Raw genomic sequence first — 20,783 nt, forward strand, 5'->3', positions numbered from 1 at the left:
ATTTTTTTACAAATGGTGTTGGGCACTGGCCAATACAGATTTGACAAAAATTTTTCACAATTACAGTAACAAAGATATAAAATGCACACACTTATTGATACAACGTTGGTCAAAAGCTCAAATTTTCTCACAGTCCCTAAAGACAGTCCTAATCGTACATAACAGGAGAATAGCAGTGTTTGTCTCAAAGTCTGAGCAGTAAAAGAAAATGCACACGGAAGTAGTGGATTTCCATGCAGTCTTGAAGAAGTAGTGTTGTCCTTCCAATGGAAAGACAGTGCTGACTCTCGACATGCTGACAGGTAATGGGCCACAACAGAGCAAACCCACAGCAGAGTCATTCGAAGTTTGGAAGAATATTGGTAGGTAGGTCATCACAGAGCAGACCCACTGGAGTCCTGGTAGAGATTGTGGTATTGGTGGGCCACCAGAGGTGCAGACCCACTGCAGTCCTTGTAGAAATAATGGCGTTGGTGGGTCATCATAGATGCAGACCCACTGTAGTCCTTGCAGAGATAATGGTATTGGTGGGCCACCAGAGGTGCAGACCCACTGTAGTCCTTGTAGAGATGACCAGCAGCCATCTGTTGCGATTGTGCAGGTGCACAGTCACCATCGAAGAGTCTTGCGGAGAATATAGCAAGTCTATAAACCACCACTTGTGCACTCACAAAGTTTTTGGAATTGTCCTTAGAACCAGCAATGCTGTTATCCAGTCCCTTGCTGAATTACCAACACACGTGCAAACACTATCAGTCCCTACTTCTCACATATTGTCCATATACTATGACCAACAGAAACGTGTGCAGTGAAATGTAACTTAATTGGAAGAACTGGTAACTATTACAATTTGATAACATAAAAATACAATAACAAAGGTACAAAATACATCATTAAAGAACATAACAATACAGATAACATTTGTAGTACAGGCTTTACAAAAGAATAGATATAGACATATACATCAGTGTTACAGGAATTATGACATGAGTACATACATAGAAGATCCGAATAATTACTGAAACATCAACTTCACACATGAGCATTAAACAGAATAAATAATGTGTAAGCATATTTATAAGGTAAATAACATATTATTAATGCCAATTGTATTTGAGGATAAAAGTATTCCTCATCATAGTGAATGTAGCTTAAAATTAAAAGAAGAAAAAAATTCTATGAAATTACACAGAGACAGGAAGAAAACAAATACACAAGGGTACACACACACATAGTGGGATAACACCAATAGGAAAGGACAGGGTTCGTTTTCAGTGTAACATTTGGTACTGCAGTCCAACCCAAAACTTCATATATCTTTCTTCTTATTTCATCCTTTGTTTCCACCAAAAAAAAATTCTAACTAAGCATGCTTTCTGTGTTTATATGTTCACACATCTCTTACCTCATTTTTATTTTCCATTATCTTACCTCATCATTTATTTCCAAGAAAATCCTACCTAAACCTGTTTTCTCAATGCATTTCTTCCAATTCATCGCAACTCATTCTCTTAGAGGCTACCCCCTCTTAAGCTAACTTAAATCTACTGAGCTCAGATGCTAAACTAAAGGGACGAGGCAATGCAGCATCACATAACAAATCAACACAAACAGCAATGCAAAAAATGCAAATTGGCAAAGCTAGCAGCATAAATGAGCAAAAGTCAAATTCAATAACACTATGCCTGGCAAACAGCAGCAACTTATACCTAAACATGACATAGCGCAAGCAGAAAAAATATTACACTAAACAACAATGCAGATAAGGGAAATGTATCATCTTAATGTCTATGTAATTAAAGTGGTGCACCACAACAACTGATTGTAAAAAGAAATATTACCATGTACTTGAAAAGAAAATTATAGATGCAGTTACTGGTATTAGTCCCTTCTTATTGTTCTTTCCTTTCCAAGTGCTCCTTTTTTAAAGAATGTGGATCATAAAATAATTATTTAATAGATCTGTTGACAGAAAGTGTTCACATTAGCAAATGCATTTTATTTTATAAAAGCAATGCTGCAACACAGCTGGAAACCAGATGTCAAATGAAATAAGCAACTACGAAAAGCAAAGTATAAAAATATCATTCAGTAGTCATGTGACATTTCATAAGTTAGTAGCTCTCAACTCTCGTAGAAAGACGCTTGTCGTAATCAGGTGTGCAGATGTACGAATATTTCCCATCAATTCATAAGCATTTCAGTAATTAGCACAAAGTGCGAGTAATCATATGTTTTCAAGTAACGAGGGTGTCGCATTAGCGATGAAAGGCACACCCTAATGGCTTGTTCTCCAGGTGTTTGACACGTCCCACGTCCCCTTTTTTTTTTCTACCTGTGCCGCTGAAAAGGGCTCGCAATAATGGCTTTTTCTCCAGGCGTCTGACACAGCTGGGTGCCCGCGACGAATTACGTGCAGGTGGTCACTTAACTTTCGTACGGAAATATTTACGACAGCAGTTTCTGCTACCGTTGCAGTCTCATTTAACAATATTTCACAGGTCAAGAATTAGCGTTGCAAATCTGTAGAAACAAAATCCTATAAATATAAGTGTCCAAAAAAAATATTCGTCAGCATTGTGATACAGTCACACATTTCATAACTCTTAAAGTACGTTTCTTGGTTTCCAACATCCTTTTCATAAATCAGAGTCCCTAAACACTACTCATTATTCCTTACCTCATTATACATATACATATTCGTCGACACTTCTTCAATATTTCATCGTGAGAAATACGTAGCATAATAAACATTCCTCAACAACATAATACACATCGTCGTCGTAATAATGACATCATAACACCTCAGTCAAATCTCAAAATCGTCGTAACTTCCTCCAATAATTAAAAAAATTCTCTGCTCATGTCAAAAGTGTCATCTGCCTCAAACGTACTTTAAAAATCATGAATCCATACCAAATACATCATTCAAAGCTCTCATAGTATCACAATGGTTCCGAAAAAATATGAACAGTTTACAAAGTACAGACAAAATACAGTTTCATAAGTGTGAAGTTATCCAACCGTGTAATTGCGTAAACATGTGTCACTGATGTAGTAAAATAAATGTTTGTCTCTCTCAGTTAAATGATCAGATAGCTGTGTAATTTGTGTGTTAGAGAAATAAGGTACCGATGTGTAAAGTTGTATAAGCAAATACCATATTAGCTAGGGCTCCTTGTGCTTGCCAAACACATGGTACACAAAGTAAGCATGTACCCCCCTGAGGATTAATGTAATTATACTCCCAGGTGTTACAAATTACCGCAATGGAATGAAATGTATCACGGAAAACTTTCTTTGTAATTAAAAAAAAATCTTTAAAAATAAGTGTTTTAAGTATAAGATTAATCACTCAAATGCGTGTACTGTAGCGCTAAACTGTGCATCTTGTCGCAACATAATCTCTGTGGAAGTGTCGTAGTTATCGTCCTCCGAAAGCTAAGTTCTGCAGAAGTCAATGTACTTACCACATGATAAACAAAAGTGAAATGCTTTGCGTATCGTTGTTATTATACTTATTGGCGTGATGAAGAAAGCACTGTACAGTAACGTAATGTTGTGCCACGAAAAAGGCTGTCTCATTGTTGCTATACCATAAAAGTTACTACTAAAACATGTTTTTCTTTCCAGAAGAATTCAGAAAACTGTGCAGATATAAAACAGATACACCGCAAAAGCAACATTGTAAATTGTCACTCATTAGTAGCGTCGTGATAAAATCGTGTAGCTGTCACATAAACTAACCACTGTGTCCTCTGGTATCTCACAGAAAGTACTTTAAACCCAGAATGTATTTTCAAGTAAACCAAAATGTTGCATTAAAATCTCATTAGCAGTACTGGTAAATGTTCTAATTGTGCAACTAACAAGCAAGAATGTACATACACAATAACACTGTGACGTCTGTTTACTATAACAATGCATTCGTCATTTCTGTTTAAATAAGTTCTCTTGGTTCTTGATTGGATATTTAACTTCAAACATTGTTGCATGGTAACAGTTTCTAAAGCATACTAGTAACGTGAAGTGAAACATTTTATGGCAAAGACAAAGTTAAAAGGCAGATTATTTGTCAATAAATGGTTTTACATGAGAAATGTGGTGTAAACCTTTACTCTTCCTAGTACGCAGAGTTTGAACTTGCATGCAATTGTCAGGCGGTATACGTCGGTAAAGAATACTGGAGTTTTTCTCAAGGTTAGCGTCTATGTTATTTTTCCCTGAGCCAGCGGCCGCACGCGGCTGCCTGCGGTGCGAGTCATTGTCTGTCCCTTTGTTGGCGCGCGTCGTTATTGGGATTAGGAGACCTAACTTCCACAAATTCGCCTTGCCGAGAGGGCCCAGCTCTGTTTAAAGCTCGCCAGTTCTGATGGAATTCAGGTCTGTCGTTATGTCGGTAGTTTACATCGTTTCTTGTTTGTCGGTCACGTGGTGGAGAATTTCTCCCTGAATCGAAACTGCGCGCTGGACCGTTGCGTCTAAAGTTATTCTGTCTCCCCTGATAATATTTATTTTGGTTCCCATATTGTCTGTTTCTCTGATTGTCTCTGTGATAGTCATTACCACGGAGAGGTGATCTTTCCCTGTAGTTATTACTACTCTGCCAACGCTTGTCATACGGGTGGTGTCTGTTTTGGTCACGATATGTGCTGTGAGAATAGCCTTGTCGTGTCCAGTTATTACTTCTTTCATCGCGGAATTGCGACGGATGTGACCTGTAATTGTTATGTTCCTCTTTCCGCATTCCGCGATTGTCAGTGTCAATTTCCAATTCTTGTAACAGTCCCTGAAAAGCTTCAATGTCGTCTTTGCAACGTCCTGCCAAAATAATATGTCGTAAATGTTCAGGTAATTTGATTAAGCAAATGCGGATGAGTTCTGAGGGGCTGTATGGGTTTGACAGGTACTGATTCTTGTGCAACATGTCTTCAAAATATTTCACAAGACTGGAGAATTCAGATTGTTCGAAATGTTTCATCATTATGATACCATGTTTTACCCGGTCTTGTGTGGCTTGAGACCAATATGCTGAGAGGAAGGCATGGTAAAATTCTCCTTCACTGTGGCAATCGTGAATGACCGACCGCATTCTTACAGCTGGTTCATTCTCTAAGTAGCCACACATAAATTCTAATCTGTGCTCTAATGACCAGTTGGGAGGAAAACAATGAGAGAATTGATGGAGCCATGCTTGTGGATGAATGTCGTTCCCAGAATTCTTAAATGTTTTGAATTTACGTGTAGTAATGAACAGCTTATAGTCAAAGTCATCATGTCGGCGAGTCGCATATCGGTCATTGTTATGTCGTTTCGGCGGTTCCATTTCAAAATTCGGTGCACCTTGCCAATTTCTTTCATAACTTCCGAAGTGTCCTGTGTTATTATTTTGTGGTTGTTCCGTATTTCTAAGTCCCTCTTCCCGTATTGGGGCGCGAGTATCCTCTGAAATACGTAATTCTTGTATTAACTGTGTCAGCTGATCTTGTACTTCCCGGATTTCTCTTTGGTGTTGCGTATTAATCTGATTCTGATTTTGTTTGAATTTCCTAATTTGTTCGCACTCTTCAGTGTCAGTGAAGGCTACAGGTCTTGTGTCATTCAGATCATCATCTACCTTTGTAGATAAGTTAGTGACCTGATCCGAAAGTTCGGCTACTTTCTCCGATAGTGAACACATTTCCTCAGTGTGTTTTTCTGAACCAAGTTTCAGAGTGTCCATTTGTGTTGAAATCGTATCTACTGTGTCCTTTAAGTTTTCCTGAGTTATTGCAAGTTGCGTAACCGAATCGGTAGATGCAACTGAGTCAATTTTAGCCCACAAGGTCTCATGATTTTCATGAACAATGGCTTGCAGTTCTTTTATGGCTGCTTCGTGATTCTGTAATGCATTTTCATGCCGCGAAAAAATAGGTTGAAAATGCTCACAAATTTGTGTTTTTACGTCATTACAGACTTTTTGACATTTCGATTCAATGTTATGTAACTCAGTAGTTAAATCTTCACGTGTTTGTTCAAGCGTGGTGTGAAGATTTTGTTCCATTGCGTCTAACTGTTGCTGTGTTTGTCTCTGGTGTTGTTCCACTGTGTCTAACTTTTGAAGATTTTGTTCCACTGTGTCTAACTTTTGCTGTGTTTGTCTCTGATTTTGTTCCATTGTGTCTAGTTTTTGAAGCTTTTGCTGTGTTTGTCTCTGATTTTGTTCCATTTGTTGCATTAATTGCAATAATAATGTATTAGTGTCTGGAATCTGTTTCTCTACGCTTTTCGGCAGTGCATTTGCACCGGCAACATTCACATTTTGACAAGCAGAAAATGCGTCTTGACTTATTTGAGAAAACGGTGATAACCCAAAACCTGAATCTACAGTATTTGCGAAATTGTGTCCTGTCATTTGGGATTCCTGAGGCGAGCTGTTGCCGACCGATCGATCGATAATGCTTCCCTCTTCACTAATTGTTTCACTGTCAGTGCCATTGTTTGCCGCCCGCTCCATTTCCCTATGCACGATTACCAAATTACTACTTTGAACATCAGTTAATTCATTACTCTGCGGCGCTAACACACTGCCTTCGTCTTCACTGTCATTTCTCAGTTTACTTTGGAGCCTAGTATTACGTTTTTCACACGCCATTATTGTCACAGTATTTCACACGACAACACAGAAAAACACAATTTGAAGAGCAAAATAAAATAACGTAGCAATGGAAATAATGTCTAGTTAATTGCAGCTGCGAAATACTTGGTGCAAATCTACATGCATGCCACAACTGTTCTACTCTACAACAATGAAAAACTGAAACTACAAAGGAGATTTTCTCTACAATTACGCGCTAGCAATAAACAAAAGCTACACTAAATACACAAACTACAAGAAAAAAATCAGAAGATTCCAGTGAGGTATCCTAGGCTAAGGGTCGACATATGAAACGTCCCCTTTCAACAATTATACAAGACTGTGCTTAACCTGACACACAATATTTTTAGCGCAACGCAATCTGACTTTCAAAATTTCCTACTAAAGAATGGCCCTGACAAACATTAAACTATACCTTTCACAAATCACTTACCTCACAAAAATCTTCGCTGCTCAAGCTACTGCAATACAGCGAGCGCCACTACTGCCAGCTAAATAAAAGATTCAAACTACTGAAGGCACTAACTACTGATAGGGATAGTTAGCAAATGAAAGATATTAATAGAGAACAAACAATGTATTTACCTTGATATCATCATATATAAATATATCAGTTCATGAAAAATTACAAAACTCCGCCATCTCTCTCCCCACATCCACCACTGCTGGCGCCTCACCTCCAACTGCGCAACGCTACGCGCTGTTCACCTCCAGCTGCCGCTGCCCAACACTACAATGGCAGACAACAATGCAAACTAGCGACAGACTGCACACAGCACAGCCAGTGATTTTCATATTGAGCGCTACGTAACGTTGCCAATAAGAAAACATAAACAGCCTACTTACACATTTCGTGTGTTCTCGTGGTATCTCAGAGATATTCAAACGGTGTTCAAATGGTTCAAATGGCTCTGAGCACTATGGGACTTAACATCTTAGGCCATCAGTCCCCTAAAACTTAGAACTACCTAAACCTAACTAACCTAAGGACATCACACACATCCATCCCCCAGGCAGGATTCGAACCTGTGACCGTAGCAGTCCCGCGGTTCCGGACTGAAGCGCCTAGAACCGCAAGGCCACCGCGGCCGGCTAACATAATTTATCCTAAGGACAAACACCACACACCCTTGCCTGAGGGAGGACTCGAACCTCCGCTGGGACCAGTCGCACAGTCCATGGCTGCAGCGCCTAAGACCGCTCGGCTAATCCGCGCAGCCTCAAACGGTGTCCGAATGTGTAACACTAATCTCGTACCTACATATGTCGGCTCCAATCATTTACGTGCAATCTTCTGAATTTCTCACATCAAACTGTGTTGCAGTGGAATGCAAAAACTGTAAAATTTGTTAAGGGCTTTAATGAACTGAAAACAGACTCTGGATCACTATTTTTTTATCAATGATTACCGGTTTCGATCTGACCACGAGATAATCTTCAGACCTGGTGCTGCAGGGTGAAGTTTTTCAGTAATGGTATGAATAGTTTCATTTCAATCATTCTCACCATTAGCGACAAATTGCATCCTGCAGCACCGCATCTTAAGATGATTTGCTGGTCAGATCTAAACGTGTAGTCATTAATAAAATAAATAGCGATAGAGAATCTGTTGTCCGTTCATTATAACAAGTGAGATCGTGGTTCCAGAGACATGATGTCAAATATCAAAAATTGTTGAAGACGCTCTGCATTAACATTGGTTTAACAAGTGATGATGGTGAAATCATGACACGATTACCTGTAGATGTATGGAAAAACAGCTGAATTCACAAATCCTTACTTCAGAAGAAATATGACTTACACAGGCATTCATTTGTTTAGCAAAGTGTATTAACTGATATAATGCTGTTCAACAGTCATAAGTTACTTTGTTCGGAATACGTCTGTTCGTCAATAAAGGATGCTAATATACGCCATTTTGCTGTATTTGAGTTCTATTGTGGCTGTGACAGGTGTAACCAAACTTACATACCCAAAACACGCGCTGCAGATAAAAAAATTACATTTCTATCAAAATCATGATGCCACAACTTTCCAGACGCATCCTCCATAGAAACGTAGAGTAATTCATCACTATTGGGTTTTTTTTTTTACATTTAGTACAAATAACAATTCCATGATAGAAAATTTTAACAGTGACCATACATTGTCAACTGGCGGAACATTATCCTTTGCTCTTCAGCACTGAATAGTACTGAAGTTAAGGCCTTTTCGAAGCCATCTACAGCACACTTTTGTACACCTCTAACACATCTGCACTAACGGCAGATTCACTGACACGGTTTCTAACGATGTCGTCGAGACGTTAAACATTCCACTGATAACTCCCCTAAGTGTTTCCATCATTCATGTTCTCTTCGAGATCTGCACAGTCAGTTAGTCACTTTTACTGCACAGTGGTAGAGGCATTGTACTAATAAAACGTTTTGCGCATTTTAAAATCGTAAATAACTAAAAATTATGTAATGCAATTCTTTTCTAATGATTCGATGTAATCTTTGTTGCCTAAAAAGCCACATTTATTATCCGTCGGTTATACAACGAGACCTCCATGTGCAACGACGAACTCTGCATATATCAGCTATTTATTCATTTTGTCGACACGTTTCCGATCTCACTGCTTCATCCTAGTATACATCGTTACATTTATGAATATGGTGCGTAATTGGTAATCTGCTTAGAAGATATGAATGTAATCAAATCTGCTTAATTGGTAGAATGTAGCACATCACACACAGAACAAAAATATGCCAACGATAACAAAATCTACTCGTTGCATGCAAGTGGAAAATAGTTTGTATCTCCAAGCGGATTTTATAACTATAAAAATTCTACAGAACCGCTCCACATGGACTGAAAGTGATGCTTATGACTGTTGAACAGCTTTATATTAGCTATTAAATTTTTATAAACAAATTAATGCCTGACGGTAGACAGTAGACACATATGTTGATGTAGTTAGAAGATGAGACGCTTGACTCAAGCAACCAGTTTCTCGAAAATAAGTTATTACTTTATTAATGTTTGCACACACTTTGCCTTGTGTTCCTCACATTATAATGTTTGTAAGCCATAATTTTTGTTTTCACACGACAAAGGTACATGTACAAAAGTACATTGAATAACTTCATTCCAGGACACAAAGAAAATAGAAATACTTAGAGAGCGAGTGAGAAAAGTGTGCAAGTACGATGTTTCTATAAGTACTCACAGAAGAATCAACTGAAGTATTTATTTAAATACATTGTCGGTAAACAGTTTTAAGAGTCGCAATGTGTTTAGTTTGAAACGCAACCAGAGACTTGACTTCCTTTTAAATTCTCATGCTTATATCTACAAAGACACTCTACACCAATTATGGGGTTAATCGCTACTTTACAGTAGCTGGGATCCGTGTAGGAAGCACGTCAATCGTAATATTGCAAACATATCGGTATCGAGGTACAAAGTGTTCTCTGTTAAGTTTGTCATCAGAGAAAACTTGTTATAATCGTTTATTGAAACACTGACCAATGCTTCATGGGTTAGTACTCGAACATTCAAAATTTCTGAATAAATCTTCGTCGCATTCCAAACAGGTCTCTGAGTATTAAACCACAGTCTGGTATAAAGTTGAATATGAAACCTACGTCATATGTGCGATATATATGGACAAAAAATAAAAACTTACGTGAGTGTCAAAATCAATCTGTTTCGTGAGTATTCAGTCGTATTTAAGGTGACTATATGAATACTAACGCTTTTTATACTAAATGGTTCTGATCTTTTTCGACTTAAAATATGAGGAGACAATTCTATTTGGTGGAAGTGATTTATACAGTACTCTGAATGGGTCTGGCAGTCACGGGTCCTTACATTCTGTGACTTCATAGTTTATATCATTAGGTAGTCCTTTTCACAATGAGTGCCGAATGAAGTTGTTTTCAAACATTCATACTCCGAGTCATTCATCCCTAAGTATTCCGTCTCAGACGAATTACCCCGTACAGGCATAAGTTTATGGAGAGCGATGACAAAAACGTTGCAAGAGGATACGAACACTGATACTCATTCTGCGCTAAGTTCGATCTTCGACAAGTGTGCTATCCAACACTGAACAATAGATTGCTTAAACGTGTCAGGTCAACATTTGATCGTATTACCAATCCAGATGTACTGCCTTCACACGATTCATAAAATGGTATGTCATGTTTCGTGACAATATGGGTGTTTGTAAAGCAAACCGGCAGTCAAGTTAACGAAACGGTTCAGAGCACATTATTTCGTCTCCGACGAAGTACAGCGATAAAGACTTCTGAAGAGAGTACGTTGACTGAAATACTGTTAGAGTATAATAAGTATAAATACAGTCGATATACAACAGCATGATAAGAAATAAAGATGTTTTCCTCGAATTGGCGAGATAGGAAATATGGGGAAAACATGAAGAAGGAGAACAGTTTGATAGGAGATGAGTTACGACGTCGTAAAATGTTTTTTATGGTACTAGACTCAGTCGAAGAGCAGAAACACTGTAGACGAAGAGGGAGACTGGAAAATATACAAGAAATAATTGAGAAAGTTGGTGGATTTCTACTGTGAGACGAAGTGACTGACAAAGAATGCTAAGGAGAAAATCGTAAAACTCCAATAATTGAAATATCTGAAGCAAATTTTCTAAGTTTTGGTAAGAACAAAAAAGTAAACAAATATTAAATCGTATACGTAGAAAAGTAGACGACTCAAACATTTATGTAAATTACACGCTTTATCAACATACTGATGTTAATCACCGTCCCGGAACAGTAACCATCAGTTTCATTGAGATTCTTTTAGATTTGTGACGGCAGAATGTTGAAGAATATTGCTTTATTTCTAACACTGTTGCAAGCCGCTAGTACACATTGTCACCTACAACAGCGACCGCTACCTAGCAGTATCCTGTAAGATGACGCGGTCACAAACGCAGCAACTTTTGTATGGATACAGATTCCTGCTACATCAATCTAAGGATGTATAAGAAACTTCAATTAGGCGAAGCGAGTATGCCAACTCTGTGTTGTTGCAGAAAATCTTCCGTAATTCGTGAGTTGAACTTCCTGTACATGTGACGTCAAAGATAATCACCGGAGTAAGTGATTCTTTAATTATTACTGATTACGACTACTAACAGTAATCACTTTATTGGGAAGCATACATATGAAATACTATTTTTCACGATTTTATCGACAAATATTCTTTTCCGATAGGTCAAGAAGTACCAAAGGCACGGTAGTTTTGTCACTACAATTGAACCTGATTTACGTGTATGTCAAGGGGAAGAGAAACGAGTACTTGTAACTAAGAATTACTTAGAAATACGACATAGATACATTAACACATCATATTTTTCCCTAAACAAATGTACAATGGGTCTACATGTGAGAACCTTACAAACGAGGAAGCCAGAGTATGACATTAAGAGAAAAAATATTACTTGGTCCTAGTTTAGAGGAATTGTACACTGTACTGTAATTTGGCACTTTGCACTGAAAAAACAAAAACGTTACAGTATTAATGACGAAATACAATTGTTTTGAACTTGATCTTGTTTTAAGAAAATCAGATAATTTGGCTTACTCCACTTCTAGTGCATTAAGTGTCAGTTTGCAAATTTATTAATGTATTTAGAGCCTTTTCACTACAGCTTTTCGAGGTTATGTGACGCCTGCACATATCGATTGCACTTAACACTTCACTCAGTTTAGGTGTGTCAAGATGTCGTGATTTTCATCTCCGTCACTATCAACTGAAACTCGTCCGCCTTCTTGATCATCACCGTGTTGCTGGCACACATCATTAATAACCTCCTCCTCCTATAGTTCCACACACACATGGCGAGATTACCATCAAAATGTACAAAACCGAGATATCTGCAGCGCCCAGTGGAGCTAGCTCGTTAGCAGACACAACTTGACCGTAGTCACCGTCATCATTCTCATCAGCAGTCTCTTCCAGTAAGGCACCAGCTTTACGGAAATAGTTGTTGATTGTGGATGATGACACCAGCTGCCAGCCAGCCGAAATAAATTCCACGGTTTGTAGTACGTTAATGGAGAGATTTTCAATTTCAACAAGAATCATTACTATCAAACGTTGAGCCAGTATTATTCCATAATGCCCTTGGAAATTAACAGTACTGCCCAAATCAAGTGACTGTAGAAGACTTGTACAGTTTGTAAGAAAAAAATCCACTGTGACATTTTCAAACCTACTTCGGATGGATCCTCTTCTTATTTTTTCATTCCAATGTCCAGTTTTTTAAACAACTGTTCCATTAATATCATAGCCTTGAAAGAATTTTTATTGGATTTGTATTCCGTATGGTTCGTCTTTACACCTTTGAAACACCTCGGATTTTAGAATTTCCTATCATGGTGGGGGAAGTCTGTCAGATCGATCTGCAATCGTGGCGAGAAGAAGTGTCACACGATTTTAACTTTTTTTGCCTCCAGGTAATGCATGGGTTATCCTTTTCAGCTCTTGCTTTACTACCAAGCAGACAGTAGAATACACCGGTCTCGTCACAGATGTAGATATTTTGAGATTGACAATCCTGTAATATAGCCGGAAGAACCTCACCAATCCAGCGATTCATTTTGTCATCGTTCCCTGCTTTCAATTCGATGAAATTTGTTCTCCTTGTGATTCCATGACGATCTTTCAATTCTTCTAACAATCCTGATGAAACCTTGAAATCAGCGGTGATGTTCATACGTCTAGTTGAATCTGTTGCCTTTGTTTTCAGCTTGTTGGCATTTATGAGTAGAGCTGAAGCCCCTTTTTGCTTGAACCGTGTAAGAAGGATCTCATTTCTGGCTGTCGGTTGGTTTTTTGGATTTTGCACCTGATTTTAAAAACTCGTTCAGAATATTGTTTCATTTCCTCATGACTCACATACAGTGGTGGTGTGGTAAAGGTAATTCCTAAATCTGAAGCAATTTCAGATTTCGATTTGTGTGGATTAGAATGCTCCTCTGGAATGAATTTTATGTTCTCACCTGGTGCTCTCCATGGCTGACTGAAAGCGACTCATAGACAGAACGCCTGTTCAACAATAAACATCAGTCAGTATCTTGTAACTTCTCGATTGTTACCACAAAAGAAATACTCATACTGTAAACAACAGTGCCAGCTGTGTCCTTGTTTTCTTGCCACCCGCTGTGGTTAACAATATTTTGTCCCTCCCCTCCGCGGCGGCATACGCTCATTGTACATCCATACTTCAACAAAGATAAGGAAAGTATCACAGGACTTCTTTCCAAACTAAAGTGCTGATTACAGTTACCCAAAACTCAATTTATGCCACCGGAATTTGTTGCGTACAACAGTTAATTACGTAAAAATGGATTACGTATGTATAAAATTTAATTAACACTTTTTTCAGTTACATTTTTCCCGGACTAACAAAACCTTACGTACAAATAAGAACACGCTGTTCGGAGCTACGCACAAATCAGGTTGGACTGCAGTTGTTCTTACTCATGCATTCTAGATAATTTGTATGGCGTAGAGGAAATTGATAACGTCGAATCAAAAGAATTGTCACAAGGAGCACGATGATTAAAATAATCGTAGCGCGGCTTCGTTGAGCGGCACGCACCGATATACATTCCCCGTGACTTGCTCCCTTTCGCATAAAGATCATGTCCTATGTTCTACAGAGCGATAAATAAAATAAATAGAACTACGCTAATCGAAATATTTGATGAAAGTCGTCAAACGGGAGCACTCTATTCGTATTAATCATTGGCCCTGCAAGGTGAAGGACACAGAGCAGTTTGCGACACCACACTATAAAATAGTGTAGTCTATTACTGCAAGTGACAGGAATCCACTGACATTCGAATAAACACCTCTAGGAGCAGAGTCTAAAACACTCCAACATCTCAGAATATCGCGCGCTTTGACTCAGCAGAGTATTTTATTGGATTCCAATCCACAGAGGAAGCTTTTATCACATACAATTGTCTCTCGCCGCGCAACGGAAATTCGACAGTTCGCTGGTCACACGGAAAAACTTTCGCATTTCAACAGTTCGATCATGTTGAACAAGTCTGCTGTGTTGCACGAAATATGTGTCTGAAGTTCACGAAACGCCTGGAATGAGGGATGTGGACTCGGAATCAGCTGTAAAGGTGCTTATTGAACCTGATAGAAGAAAAAAACTAATATCGAACAAAGCATTCCTTACAAAAGGTGACCGGATAATTTGCTTGTTTTGTAATCTGTAGCACAATCAAATACGTATGTGGAATACCGACTAAAAGTGTGAGTCAGTGCAGCTTTTGCAATATTTCACAAAAAACCTCCATCAAAATAATGTAAATGACTTTGACGAAAAGCTGTGACTTACTGGTGCTGAAAGTATGCGAGTTCTCTGTGTACACCATCCTGTATTTACTTTTACGATACGATGGGAAACATGAGAATTGCTGCAGTTTCTGCTAAAGTTATCAGCGAACTATTGAAATCATGTGTAATTTCTATATTTTACTGGTGAAGAAGTCAATGGTCACAACACTGATCGAAGCATTTCATCAGTGGGATTACGCAGTTCTACACACTCGTCATTTACTCCACCTGATACGAATGTGTTATCAAGTATTGAAATGGGGTGCAATAGCAGACACATAGATAAAAGCATGAATAAAATATTCGGATTGACTAATATATCGATGTCGGCCACCAACAATAGATAGATTTAAAACGTATCACTTCCGTTCACGATTTATGCGGTGAAACCGAACCTCATCGACACAATTTCTGTAGCTGTCCGGAGATCTGTTAGCCGTAAGGCACTCGTGGTCTCGGGTGGTTCGTAACAAGGCAGTTGCATGTCGTCTTGTTTATTCTCCCTTGTATCTTTGTTTCCGTACTGCAATGAAAAATTTGCAAAACAATGCAAAATATCCCGCTATATGCGCTCTGTGTCTTGTTTTGAAGCATTTTTATTCCACTCACTGATGATACTAACTCTTGACAACAGTAGTTCCCACTTCACTCTTTGCCATCACGGTTATATCAGCTGTTCTCGGTTCTGTCTCGGGTCTGATGAATCTGAGAGTTGTTGTATCACACAATGTTACGCTGTTTACATGTTGCTGACAGCCTGTAACACGCTTTTCGCTATCGTGACAGTATTTTCTCAGGACGTAAGCGTGATTTTATTACTGCCCTGAAACCAGGAGTTCCATTTACAGAAAAAATGCCTGAACAAACTGATAAAACTTTGTTGGTGGAATTGGGATTGACCCTGTATAGAAACACGAAGTCTCCTTCGTAGCAATAATTGTGCCACTACCTCGGCTCAGCAGTCCTCTCGTGGACACTCGAGATGAAAGTTTCTGTTCTTTACAGGAAAAAAATCACTGAATGGACAACATGAGCGAAGTATATCTTCAGTGAGATAAATGCAGCGATACACATTGTTCACTATTATAGCTAGAATGAAGATGTAGGCTAGGGTTAGATGGTTGCATTAGGAAACTCGGAAACAAAATCACCAAGAAAATTATCAGCGGGAGTCATACATTGTTATCAGTCAACAGAGATAAGGCACATAGCATCTGCTCACAAATATTATCATGATGTGCTCTCTTTTGCAAACGTAGTGAGAAATACAAGAAGTACACGTACTTTCCAAACATTCTTATTTTGAAGTCCACCAACATGTATTCCACATCCGACAAAGTTTGTTTTCTGGCAAAAACAATGATCGAAGCATACCATTAGCGCGATACTCAGTGACATGAAGGCTTCGTTTAATCCACCCGAAACGGAGCAAACTGATAAGTTGAAGGAAAATATTAGTGAGACTTTTATGTTGGTATCAGTCACCAATAACAGAGAGTAATATTTAAAACATATTATTTCTGTACACCTTCTGTACGCTCGGGCGTTATCTTTCGCAACACGACGAGAAACGTATTATGTACAGTGCGTCACCCATTACTGTGTCTTAGCATTGCTCTATTAAGTATTCCACATCAGACGAAATTTCTTCTCTTTATATCCAAACACGACTATGAGGGCATAACAATGATCCACGCTAATTTTCACTGGGATAAACACAGTGATGCATACTGTTCGCTTACTCGCTCTCAAAGAAAGGTCTGCAGTACGAGACACTGGCAAAAATATGTAGGGAAATTATCAGAGGAGCTAATACATTGGTATGTCATCGCCAAGGAATTATACGATCCAAGATATATAAATCTGTATCAGCACAGTTGTTACTGGTATTTGACCACGTTCAAGCGGCAAGTAAACATTAGCAGACTGGTACAGTAAGTTACAATAATGGCTTGCGTTCTAAGAGAATTTTGCACATGAAGTCAACGCACATTCATAAGGATCACAGAAAGCGTAGATATTGTGCCAGCTGGCCACAGTTACAGGGGAACTATTGGTACTCGACGAATATCTAAAGTCTGCAGTGGCGCACGATTGATATCCCTGAACTTCACCTAGAGATCGGAGTAGGCACACAGTCACGTAATAGTTGAGTAGAGCCGCGAGTGGCGTAACGCGGGGCTGACCTGCGTGCAGGGAGAGGGACAGCATCAGCAGCGTGAGGCGGCTCATGTCGACGGCGGCGGCGGCGGCGGAGGCGGCAGCGGGGGCGGCAGCGGCGGCCGGTGTCGGCCCATGGGCGTCGCGGCGCTCGTCTGACGGCGGCGACGGCGTCGCGTGCGGCCTCCGCAGCGGCCGGGGCGCGAGTGACGCCGGCGGCGGGCAGCGCGCATGCGCACACGGCCCCACCCTCCCGGGCCGCCCCCGCGCCACCGGGTAGACTGGGCCCGACTCGCCGCTACCTACCGCCGCCGGTCGCTGCAGCTCCAGCGGCCAGTGAAAGCCGAGCACATCAGCGGCGTCTCCGGCGCGCGCGACTTGAGAATGCCCTCCACCGCAAAAAGCCGCACGTCCGACACCGATGGCTCCACTCTGTGCTTCGAAAAGTTTATCCTTGCTTCCAGATTCCATCGGGAAATCAGTAGCGCCAAGAAGGTGTTAAAACGCAAAACTGGCGACACCTCTCGTGGGCAAGTTTCCTTACCTTCGGAAGCACTGTACTTCTCACATTTGAAGAACACACAGCAAAAGGTCATTCTTTGCAACAATGAGAACGATTATGAGGTGCTGTCTGAAGGGGACACGGTTAAGTAAGGGTTGCCTTAGCGATCTGTGTTCAGACCACTAATAACATATAATAGCTCACGGTTCATTCTCTCTTTTCTGTGAAGAACTTCCAAGAAAAAAATTTAAGCAAGCTCCTTAGTTGCAGTGTTGATTGTGGTAAAATATGTTCAGCACCTTGTCGTCTGCATAGGATTCACGTGAATTTTAATTTATTGTTAACTTTTCTGATGTCAGCTTCATGTATTGATTGTTTCCATTACCACAGAGATCAGCTAGCGAATTTGGCCGTATGTAACTAGGAAGGTAAAATAAAAAAGGAATAAAGCATGGGTACAAGGGAGTTCTTTGCATATATATATATATATATATATATATATATATATATATATATATATATGGTAGGTTATTCTAAAATATTTCTTCCTCTTAATGACACAAGCTTGGTGCTGCAGGATGTTGAATGGCAGAACATGTTAAGTTCCAATTTAGAACAGTATCTGCAATAGTGATAGTCCAAACATAAATTAGTCTACTTTGCTTATGAGAATTATGGGATATCATTTCCGATTCACAAAGAATACTTCGTTGGTAAGATGCGTGCAGTTCGAGCTCTCTGTGGTGTAAAGTCGCGAACCTCTTGTTCAACCCCTTTTCCGAAATCTGGCACTTCTGACATTGGTCTCTGAGTATATATTTTCCTAAATGTCTTTTGGTGTTAACAATGGAAAGCTTCCACAAGAAACAGCAAATTTTACTCGGTCTGTACTATTCATAATTCTAGTCTCTTTTTGGATCGCACCTTCTTGGCTCTTGTGCAGGATGGCGTATGGTATTCTGCTGCATCCGTTTTCAATAAGCTATCACAAGAATTATTAACCCGTAGCAGTAGTTACTACACTTGCAGGTCTAGCCTAAGGAATTTCCTCACTGTTGATTCTCTCTTTTCTATGAAGCGCTTCCTGGAAAAATCTTAGGCAAGTTCCTCTGTTGCATTGTTGAGTATGGTAAGATATATTCAGCAGCTTGTCGTCTGCTTAGGATTCACGCGAATTTTAATTTATTGTTAACTTTTCTGATGTTAACTTCATGTATTGATTGTTTCCATTACCACAGAGGTCAGCAAGTCAATTTGGCCATATGGAACTAGAAATGCAAAATAAAAAAGGAGTAAAGCATGGGTACTGATCAGTTCTTTGAATTTCGTAAGTGATGCCTCCTTTGTGTGATCGGAGCGGTACGATGTACATAACCGACCGATGTAGTGTAAAGTAAACGTAGCTAGATCTTGTACTGTAATAGGTTCAGTCTCGAGGCCACTATTTACGAATTATTTAAGAAAAATGTATGAAAGTAACCTCCAAATGCGTTTTTCTTAAATAATTCGACAACCATGTCCTTCAGACGTAACGTATCACAGTACAAGATTTAGCTAAGTTATCTTTTCTACAAAAAGGTCCACTTAAGTTTTCTGTAGAATCCAAAGTTTTCATGTAGTGAGCAAAAAAATGTGAAAATCTTGCACATGGTTTTTGAAGGCGTTGAGCGTTGCTTAAATACCAATCGGTAGATCGAGCTAAATCAACTCTGTATAATTATTACCACTATGCCAGACAGGTCACCTGGCCGCAGATACTAAGTGCAAAGCCAGTGTAGGTTAATGACCATATACAGTACAATTATTACTTAACAGTTAAACTCGCCCTGTCCCAATTCCAGGTTGCCAATGTAACAGCTTCCAGGGGCAACAAATATTTAATTTTCAGTATTCTATATAGTTATTTAAAATTGTAATATTTCAAATACTGACATAATTAACTCATTAATAGTTATATTCCTACGTTACAAGTTTAACATCGTAAGTACTACAGTTAGAAACTATGACAGCATAACTCACGACGCACAAATTACCCAGACCATATTTGTCAAGTATTTGAGAATGTGAGCACGTCGCGACTTTCAAAAAACTTTACAGACAATTGCAAGGATTTTCGAAACATTTTCTCACATGACTCTACCATTAGTGAGTTGGCGAATAATTCTAAACAAGCGAGCATACTTCGGGTTCCGCGTCGTCAGAAGATGAATCATAGCTTTTCAAAGAGGTAAACTTATATTACTAAAATTTCAAGAAAAAGGTTAATGTTTTGACCTCAACGTATGACTTATCATCTCGTATAATGGACACAAAAAGAGGTGGCTAAATAACGAAACATCAGTTGATATGTGACTGTAAATATACATTGGGCGGTGTTGACAGAGCTTAGCAACAGCTTTTGGTTAAAATGCACTTACGTTGCCAGCACATCTTCCGCCGAATGCAGATCTTTGCAATTCGTTTCCGTTGGTCGTAGGCAATCGGGTAATGGGATATAGTAGCCAATGATGATCGCTGAATCTAATGATTTGTTTCGGGGAAGATACGAATTGAGTACCTTTGTTTTCGATATGGATTGCACGAGAGTGATGATTATTGATATGGCTATTATGGGTTATAAATGGTTTACGGTTTTCGTATGTAGTTCTTTCCTGTATGTTTCGAGGAATATGACAGAGTGTCTTGGGATATCGTCCCATATTCCAGTCTTATAGCTGGATTGTGAATTGGTGAAGCCAACGAACGAAACTGGAGGCAAACAGGTTTTAGGGATGGACTGATCTAGAGCGTATCGCAGTGTTCGTATCGAAAACTTTGCGAAATATTTCGATTTCCGAGGTTGTCGTTCCGCAAGGACCTAAGAGTACAGTTAAATTTTATGGATGTTTTACATGACAGCATTCTGCATAATAATTTACTTTCAGCGTCGCCTAATTTCATACATTTTGCATCGCTGACGACGGTTATCGAAGAGTATTTTCTCACTGATTCTGCCAACTTCTGTAACAATTAGTTCTGTTCACTTGCCCTTATTCACTACACAAACAGTTTCCAACTACAGCACGTGACACCGTAAGTGCACTTTTAACCAACTTTCTAGTTTGATACTAC

The sequence above is a fragment of the Schistocerca americana genome, chromosome 1, assembly GCF_021461395.2.
Source record: "Schistocerca americana isolate TAMUIC-IGC-003095 chromosome 1, iqSchAmer2.1, whole genome shotgun sequence".
NCBI classification, from domain to species: Eukaryota; Metazoa; Arthropoda; class Insecta; order Orthoptera; family Acrididae; genus Schistocerca; species Schistocerca americana.